The following is a 9,949-nucleotide window of genomic DNA, read 5'->3' on the forward strand; positions in this document are numbered from 1 at the left end:
CCCTAACTTTTCAGAGTGAATAAGTTCATCAAATCCCTTTCTAAAGAGGACCAGAAGGAGCCCTGACATTCCTTCATTCATTAAACAAAAATTGAGCATCTACTTTGCATCAGCACTTTGCTAAATGCACTAGGAAAACAAGGGTGAACAAAAGCAGACACAAGGTCCCAGTGCTGCGGTGTGCACCTGTAGTCCCAACTACTTGGGTGGTCAAGGCAAGAGGATTGCTTGAGCCCAGGAGTTTGAGGTTACAATGAGCCATGATCACACAACTGCATTCTAACCTTGGCAACAGAGTGAGACTGTACCTTTAAAAAAAGAGAGAAAAAAAAAGCAGACATAGCTTTTGCCTCTCTGAGCCTACAGTCTACTTTGGAAGCCTACAGTCTTCTTTGGATGATTAACAGCAGGATGCTGCAGTCAGTGGATAGGACAGACCTAAGCCTCACTGGCCAGCTGCAGGGGGCTCTTCACCTCTCTGAACCTCCAGTGCTTCTTGGGCTCTCTCCAGAACTTCAGTAATGGTGGCTTCTCCACCTCCATCATTGACAGGTCTCAGAAAATGAAGGCTTGAGCCTTGAATGAGTGTGAGGGAACACAGCTGAAGGAGCCTCCCCCTCACCACCCACTTTGTGACACCCTTCCAATACCAATCTGGCACTTGCTGAAATGTCTCTGGAGCTTTCAGAGGGAAAGCCCAAGGTGGTAAGGGGAGGGCTATGCAGAGCCAGTGCATGCTTCGGAAGGAGAATCAAGTTCCAATTCACCTTCACCTTCCAATTCACACAATCGTCCAAAGAAGAGGAAACTATGATTGTGACACGATGAAGAAGATACCCTGAAAGCCCATGATGGGGGTCAGGAAAGCTGTCCTGCCCTGACAGGGTGATGAATGAACTTCTGAAGGATAACTCCTGGCTCCTCAAGCTGACTCCTAAAGGGTGAACAAGGAGAGGGAAGGCACTCCTGGCAGAGAACAGCATAGGTGAAGGCCCATGAGCATCCAAAGAACATTGAAGGGGATTGGGTGGGATGGGGCAGTGTTGACAGACAGGTGGGAAGGAGCACTAAAAACAGAGGAAAGAGACAGAGGCAATGACTGCCTATTTCATCTCCCTCCTCTGGCTGCAAAAGCCCCTCCTGGCTGTACCATATTCAAGGGGCAAATGTGATCGCGACCTGTGGGCAACCCTCCTGCAAAGGGGCTGAGACAGTGAAACAACATAAGTGCTAACCACTACTAATGACCAGGAGGCTGAGCTTGGATGGAGCAGAGGCCAAGTCCGGCTGCTCTGTTCGGCTGAAGCTGCAGGGGCTGGCCTGTGCTGGTGGGTAGCTGGCATCCTCACCTACTGAAGGCTCCTGGCTCGGAGCCTTTGCTTAGTTCATTTATGATTCTCAGGAACTGACAGAGAGAAGTGCATAGCTGGAATTTCTGTGCTGATGGCAGGCCTGATGCTCCCATCCCCACTCCCCGATCCACCACCTCGGGCGAGCCAGAAGCACACTTAGAATTTGACAGGCTGTTGTGGCCTCCCACTTAATTATATTGTCACACAAGCTTTCAGGGATCCCAAGGAGAGAACTTTCTTCAGGGAACTTGATTCTCCTTCCGAAGCATGCACTGGCTCTGCATAGCCCTCCCCTTACCACCTTGGGCTTTCCCTCTGAAAGCTCCAGAGACAGTTCAGCAAGTGCCAGATTGGTATTGGAAGGGTGTCACAAAGTGGGTGGTGAGGGGGAGGCTCCTTCAGCTGTGTTCCCTCACACTCATTCAAGGCTCAAGCCTTCATTTTCTGATACCTGTCAATGATGGAGGTGGAGAAGCCACCATTACTGAAATTCTGGAGAGAGCCCAAGAAGCACTGGAGGTTCAGAGAGGTGAAGAGCCCCCTGCAGCTGGCCAGTGAGGCTTAGGTCTGTCCTATGCACTGACTGCAGCATCCTGCTGTTACTAATCAGGACCTAAAACTCTTCCATCCATATGGGTCCCTGCTGTTTGGAAAGTACTTTCACATATGGCATATTATGGAAACTGCTCAAGAAGGCTACAGGTCTCCCAAAACGTCTTCTTAGTTAGCAATAGAGTTTGCTTTCTCACCTTTTCTTAAATCTCAAATTGTGAAAAAAGAAGGTTCCACATATGCCATCTCCATTTCATGACTTGCATGTCTCCTTCCACACTTAGTGGAGCTGCTTTCAGTACGATGACCACTAATGTTGTGGTTCTAATCCCGGGACCCTTCCTGAGTCCTCACCGACTCTGCTGTATTTGTTCCTATCACCCACCAGTTTCCAATTCACCTCCACCTCCTCCCAGGCCATCTTTTCTCAGTCCACCTCCTCACAGTTCACCCCCTCCCAATCCACCATCTCCTCCTCCCAGTCCACATCCACCTCCTCTCAGTCCACCTCTGCCTCCTTCCAGCTCACCTTCTCCTCCTCCCAGTCCACCCTCACCTCTTCCGAGTCCACCTTTTCCTCCTCTCAGTCTACCTCCTCCCAATTCACCTCCTCTCAATCCACCTTCTCCTCCCAATCCATCTCAACCTCCTCCCCGTCCATCTTTTCCTCCTCCCAGTCTACCTCCCCCTCTGCCTCATCTTCCTGATCCAGCACACCATACAGCTGTTTCAACCTAACTCAGGGCTCCAACCTGAACCCACCTTTGATTTGAAAACATTGCTGAATAACTGCAGTGGCCCCTTAAACAAATGTCGTCATCCACAGACAACAGACAACAACATACCTATGTAGAGATAAACGTATGTGTGCTCTGTCTCCAAATCATTTTCAATAAATGTTGCCACAACACAGCTCAGCTATGCAGACTTTTTTTTTTCAATCAATATCACCTCAGGCTAGCAAATAAGGAAGGAAATCACTGGGAAATGCATTATTCATGAGCTCGCCAGAGTGCTGATGACTGGCAATGATAAAGGCCCCCCTGTGAGCAAGCAGCAGTCTGATAGCTCTGTATCAAGTCAATCTATCCAGGCTGCTTCCTGTTTTTGGGAGCAGGAGTGGGGAGATCAGTTCTCAACACTTTTCTCTTTCATTTAGGAGAGTGGGCCCGTGCACCTGTGGGAACTGAACTTGTCTTTTGCTCAGGTCATGACACGTGGGGAACAGGATGGAGCAGAGGAAGGAGAGAACTGAATTCCCTCAGGGGACACACTGATGAGAATTAATTAGAGGTCTGTCCTTGGTAGTTCTTCATCTCATACCTTCTAGTGAGCAAGAAAGAATCTCTCTCCGCTTTTGAGAATTCTAATTGGCAAAGGGAAGTAATCACTGGACATTCATCCATATGGAGCCTTTTCCTAGTGGAAAGCCTGAGCATAGAGCAAGTTAGGGATTCCCTGTGCCCCTTATCAATTAGCTTTCCTAGCAGAGACATGAATGAGGAAGGGGAGAGGGAGGGCCTCTGGGGCAGGGAATCCTGGGCTTACCCATGGATCCTCCACCAGCTCATTAAGTTACCTCAGGCGAGGTGCTCCCCTGTACCTGGGCTTCTGAGTGCTCCCCTCCCCTCTTAAGTAAAAAGTCAGGAGCCCACAGGGTCCAGAAAAGAGACTTAAATTTCTTTTGAAGTGTTGCATGAGCTAGAGAGGGAGAGAAAGGGAAAACTGAGGGGTAAGAAAAAATTGTCATGTTCAAATTAAATTTCAAATCATTAACAATACACGCTCATATGCATAACTCATGTGCATCTGAGAAATGTGTTATGTAAATGAACTCAAAGTTCCAAAGAGCACCAGTTCACACACTATCACACATGCAGGGGCTATGAATCCCAGGACTGTACCCATAGAAGACACGAGGATCACAGAAAGAATGGTACCATGGGGTCACTTCCAGCCCTGCTAAAACAGATATGGCCACAAGTTGTTGAACTTCCAGAGGAAGGTAAGAGTCAGTTGTCGGATGTTATTTGTTGCAGGTCCCCCACTCCACTGTCTGCTGGACTGCAAGCTGGTTGTGTGGCTGGTATATCTGGATGGCAGGGTCCAAGTCAGAGATCAAGGGATGCAGCTCTAAAGGAAGGAGGTTGGGCAGAACAAGGTCCAAGGGTCCAGTCCCCCATTTCCCTCGTGGAGGGGAGCCAAGGTAATATCATCACCTCTTGGTCCTGGCCAGACAGGGGTCTACAAAAAGGAAAATAAAATCTCGGGACCCTAAACTCACTATGCCAAAGGGAAGAGTTAAACTTGGGAACTGGGTCACGCAAAAACTGCCTTCCTTGTGTTCCCAAACAGATAGCTGTAATCTCACATGCTTACTTTCTCATGTAAAATGTAGATTCAGTGAGCCAGAGGAATGCGTAATTGACTTTCCCCCACTTCCTTCTTTTCATGTGTAAAATGTAGATTCACTGAGTGCTGATCAGCACCTCACAGGAATGTGACCACTTGCCTCATTGCCTACTCACTCTCCTTTCTTGTTGTCTTTTTTCTTCCCCTTCCACTTGCTCTGTCCCCTTTATATATTGAGGTTCACAAAACCCTCTTTGGAAAAAGCACAGGACACAAATACTACTGTGACTTGTGTTTCTTTTTCTCAGGTGTATCCCCAACCTTGGCAAAATAAACCTCTAAATCCACTGAGATCTGCCTCAGTCACTTTTTGGTTGACAGGTCACAGATGAGTGTGCAGGGTGAGTGAGAAGGTGCATGAGGCAGAGCATGGGACAGCTATGCTCAAGCTTCATTCGGCCAAGAGACAGTCAATCTGTGCAACCAACAAAGCCCCTCTTCCACAAGTCACACCATTTCTGTGAAAAGTCTGAGTTACAGATTTCCTTCTTTTTCATATTGCTTTTATATTTTCATATACACACAGGGCTTTGAATGAGGTTAACAAAGATTGACAAGTAGAAATCTTGTTGTTCCACTTCCCAAATAGAAAAAGATCATTGCTTATCATTGGCATAGTGGATACATTCAAGCACGTGTTCCTCGAGTGTGTGACAATTGTTCTTTTAATTGAGCTACCTTTCCTCCTGCAATCTTATTCATATGATGGCAGTTGCCTGAAGGAAAGGCTTGCAGGAATCTCAAGCACACAGAACTATGTTAATACCCATTGGGCAGTGACAAGAACACCTGGGGATGAATACAACCGGCCCTCTGTATCCGGGATTCCACATCCATGGATTCAACCAACCTTGTATGGAAAATATTTGAAAGACAAAAGGGATGCTTGTGTCTGTACTAGACGTGGACAGGCTTTTTCTCTTACAATTATTCCCTAAACAACACAGTATAACAACTAGTCACATGGCATTCACATTGTATTAGGTATTGTAAGTAACCTAGAGATGATTTAAAGTATACAGGAAGATGCGTGTAGGTTACATGCAAATATTACCCCATATTATATCAGGAACTTCAGCATCTGTGGATTTTGGTATCTGAAGGGGGTCTTGGAAGCAATCCCCCATGGATACTAAGGGACAACTGTAACTCTCTTTTTTTTTTTTTTTTTCTTTTTTTTGAGACGGAATCTCGCTCTGTCACCCAGGCTGGAATGCAGTGGTATGATCTTGGCTCACTGAAACCTACACTTTCCAGGTTCAAGACATTCTCCTGCCTCCGCCTCCCAAGTAGCTGGGATTACAGGCACCCACCACCACACCTTGCTAATTTTTGTGTTTTTAGTGGAGATGGGGTTTCACCATGTTGGCCGGGCTGGTCTCTAACTCATAACCTCAAGTGATCCGCCAGCCTCGGCCTCCCAAAGTGCTGGGATTACAGGCTGAGCCACCGCAGACAACTATAACTTTGACAAACCTCGTGCACTGTACTCTTTGGAAGCCCTTTAGCTTCCTGCACAGATGCCACATCTAAGAGCCAGAGTCAGGCAGTGAGAAGGACTGGCAGCAGTAATACATTGCCAGCCGGCCAAGAAAGTGCTATGGAAGCAGATCTGCTATCTGTTTTCTTTCTGGGTCATGAATTTGGGTCCGTTTAGCATGGGGTGGAAAACAACAATAAAAACCCTCTCCTTCCCTGAATCGTTCCAGGGTGTGTCCTATGTCACAAAAGAGCACCTTAAAAATCATTTGGTCTAGTGCTTCCCAAACTGGGGTTTCCCAGAACACTTTTTCTAAGAGAGGTTAATAGGTAGGCTGTATAAAAAGAATCTCATGGTTAAATTAGTTTGGGAAACACGCAGTATGCCTCCCATATATTCATAATGCTTATTGTAATATTGAAGGTACTGAGAGGTATTGTAGTCAATTAACCTTAACTTTGATTTATTCAGTATCTAAAAAATTTATCCATTTTCTCCTCTTAGCACAGTCAATAAAATACTGTAGAATGAAGTTATTTTGGTTAAATCCATATCTGCTCCTGCCCATCCTCCCACTTCCCCTAACTTTGTTGTTCCCATCTCACCCATGCATAACTTTACCAAGATTTTTTTTTTTTGAGACAGAGTCTCACTCTGTCACCCAGGCTGGAGTGCAGTGGTGCAATCTCAGTTCTCCCAGGTTCAAGCGATTCTTGTGGCTCAAAGGTGTGTGAGGCTATGCCCAGCTATTTTTTTGTATTTTTAGTTGAGACAGGTTTTCTCCATGTTGGCCAGGCTGGTCTCGAACTCCTGGCCTCAAGTGATCCACCTGCCTCGGCCTCCCAAAGTGCTGGGATTATAGGCATGAGCCACTGTGCCTGGCCACTTTACCAAGATCTTAAAAAGGTTACGTGAATGTCCAGATGAAGTTCTCAGAACACCTGCTTGAAGAAGGCAGCTTGTTGGATGTGGCTGATGGCTTTACTGACCCCAGTCCTTCACTCTTCCCCATGTCCATGCCCTTTACTGCGTAATTTTGCAGTTCCTTTTCCCACCCCTTTGACACCGAGTTTGGTCATGTGACTTGGTTTGACCAATAGAAATGACAGTGTGCCAGTTCCCTGTCAGGGTCTCAAGGGGCCTCTGTGATTCCTCCTGCTCTCCTCCACCTGTGCTATTGCTGTGAGAACATGCCCAGTTAGCCTGCTGAAGGATGAGAGACACATGGAGCAGATCCAAGCCACACCCATCACCCCAGACAAGGCCAGCCCAGATCAGCCATGGCCAGCCAACCACCAGACATGTGAGTGAGTCCAGCCAAGCCAAAGTGCCTGGCCAACTCCCCACTGATCCCAGAGGCGTGAGCAGTAAACCTTGATTGTTGCATGCCCTTCAGGTTTTGTGGTTGCTTATCATGTATCATGTGGCATTGCTGAGGCAGTACATCATTGGCAAAAGAAAGAACATGCGCTTTGCAGTTGGTTACGTTAGATTCAAATCCTAGCTCCACGGTCTGTCAGCTGTGTGTACCTGAGCAAGTGATGCAACTTCTCTTAGCTTTAGCTTCCTCATCTTGAACAAAGATAACCTCAGAGCATGATTATCAGGATTAACAGAGATCATGTAGGAAAGCTCCTAAAATAGTGCCTGGCACGTGGTAGGTAGTTGGTGAATGTTACTTCTTTTGTGTGAAATCCTTTAACTAAGTGCACAGAATTTTTAACTAAGGCTAAGTACTTTGGCATCTTCATCCATAGATTTGAATGGTCTGGAGTCAGAGCTCACCAAGGTTTCCTAGGCATAGCGGCCATCCTGATGTACACACTATTTAGCAGCCTGCCTATATCACTTAGTGATACTGCACAAACTTCTTTCCACAATTACAATTTCTGTATCAACAGTTTCCTACCTCATTTCCAAAGGCCACAAAGTAGCCTTTGGAGGAAACACACTATCATTTATTTTACCATTTGGGATGTTTCCATCAATTTTTTCCCAGCCAAATAAGGTGTAAATATATATGAAACACCAAGAGAGATAAAACGATGTAATTGTAAAATTAGCATGTAATGAACAAAAGAAGAGCAAAGACATTCAAAATGATGGTCCTGTGTAATCAGTGAACATTTGTCTCTGCAACAGTTCTCTTAAAGAGGCACAAGTAATACATATTTTTTAAAAACTGTCTATCCTGAATGAATAAAATAAAAGCTTTGTTATCTAAAGGGATCAGTATCAGCGTTCCGAGAAATTTTACTTCTGAGGTGCATCAAAGCCAAATAACTCAAATTTGCCTGCAAGCTCTTAAAAAAGAGAGGACAAAGATAAAGCCCAACATTTCCAGATGTCAAGGGATCGAATTGGTGAGATTGATGGTCATAATCCCCACCCCTCTGAACCTAGTTCTATTTCTGGTCCTCTCGATATATAAGACAAACAACTGGGAACTTTCCATGCTGGGCTCCAGAGAAAGTGTCTGCCTTTCTCCAGAGCCCTCTGTGAGCTCAGAGTCCCCTCAAAAAGCCATTTTCCCTAATTCAGGTCCTTCCAGTGGAAAAAGTGGGTAAGTCTGACACAGCCACTGCCACCCGGTCCTCGGGGCAGCCATACACCATTAGCAGATTCCTTGCTCCTGGAGGAAGTCATGCCGGCCTACAGCGGAACTCCATTTCCAGTTATTACTGCTAGACAAATGGCTTTTAAATTACATCCTAAAAGGCTCACAGGCCATTTGTCTTTGTAAGTAATAGCACAGAAATGCTACATTACTGCCATCCTCGCCCTGCAAAGGGGTCTGCCTTACTAGGGGGATTGTAGGAAAGTGGATAAGAAAGAGACCCAGAAGGCAGAAATACCCAAGGTAGGGGCAGAAACACCCAAGATTTGATGCAGAAAAGTGGCCAGCTTTTCTGGAGCTGATGGGAGCATGCACACTGGCAAGACCTCTGAGAAGACAGCAGAGGTGGCTTTTCCTGAAAGCTGCCTACATCCACAGAGAGAAGTGGGGTGGAACTTACGGGGTGGGAGAGGGGAGCAGGTATGGAGCAGCACCAGAGTGTGATCCAGACATAAAGCTGCATAGTGGCCATGACCCAGCCTTGATCGCCAGGCTACAGAGTCTGGATTTCACCCTCAAAGATGGAATCTTGTGAGCAATTGGACTTCCCAAGGAAGTAGCCAGATGCCTGGCCCGTGACCAGAGACTGGCTCTGACTCTGAGCTCAGCCCCTGGGGCTCCAGGACTCTTTCCTCACCTTCCTTGGGAGATCTTAAATGCCAGGAGCTGCTACTTCTACTGGGCTAGGTGTTAGCTCTGTGACATGTTAGGAATAGAAAGACATTAAAGAAAAAAAATTCCAGCATTCCTCCTCCATGCTCTAAAGCCTTTGTTTACCTTATTAGTAGAGGCCTGTCAGTTCCCCTGAGAGCTGACAGGTCTGGAGGGTGAAGGAAGCTGTCACCGCATGGTTTCCATGCTGACAGTCTGTCTCGACTCCATTTCAGCACACAGCCAGCCTCGAGGCACCAAGTCACGCTACATCTTTCAGATCTGTGGCCTCCCTGAGGCATGGTGGGACCAGAGCCCCCAGTCTGGAGCCCAGAAAGTCGTAGAGATGGGCCTCTAAGTCTGCCGAAAACAAAAAGCTGCCAGCATTCAGGGATGAAGTTATCATCATCTTGCATTGCTGGCTGTGTCTCATTTCCAGAAGGAGGTGCTGCTTATGTGTAACCTTCCCCTCCTGCCTCCTGTGAGATATCTGAAGTTCTGTCCTTCATGGAAACAGTCCTCAGTCTGGCTATTTAAGATACCCCATATACTAACTTCATGTCCCTCAAACTCACAGACATGCACACCATGGAGTGTGTAGGCACGGTTTATGTCCAGAGAGTTGATTTTATAAAGATAAAGGGCTTGAAGGAAAACCACTATTGTGATATTAGAACAAACACAGATATACTAAAATATAGAATGCAAAAACATCATGCATTTTTTAAGATAACACAAATGCCCAAGGTGTCTGTCATGATGTGGAACTGAGCCCCTAGATGTCTTGGGTTTATGTTTCTGCTCTTCTCTGATATTAGGAATACTCTGGTAAAAAGTTTAAGAATCACTTTACTAACATGACAAGTCACAAAATAGTTCCTAGTA

This window comes from Rhinopithecus bieti, unplaced genomic scaffold (assembly GCF_001698545.2).
Source record: "Rhinopithecus bieti isolate Rb0 unplaced genomic scaffold, ASM169854v2 scaffold_61117, whole genome shotgun sequence".
Lineage (NCBI taxonomy): Eukaryota > Metazoa > Chordata > Mammalia > Primates > Cercopithecidae > Rhinopithecus > Rhinopithecus bieti.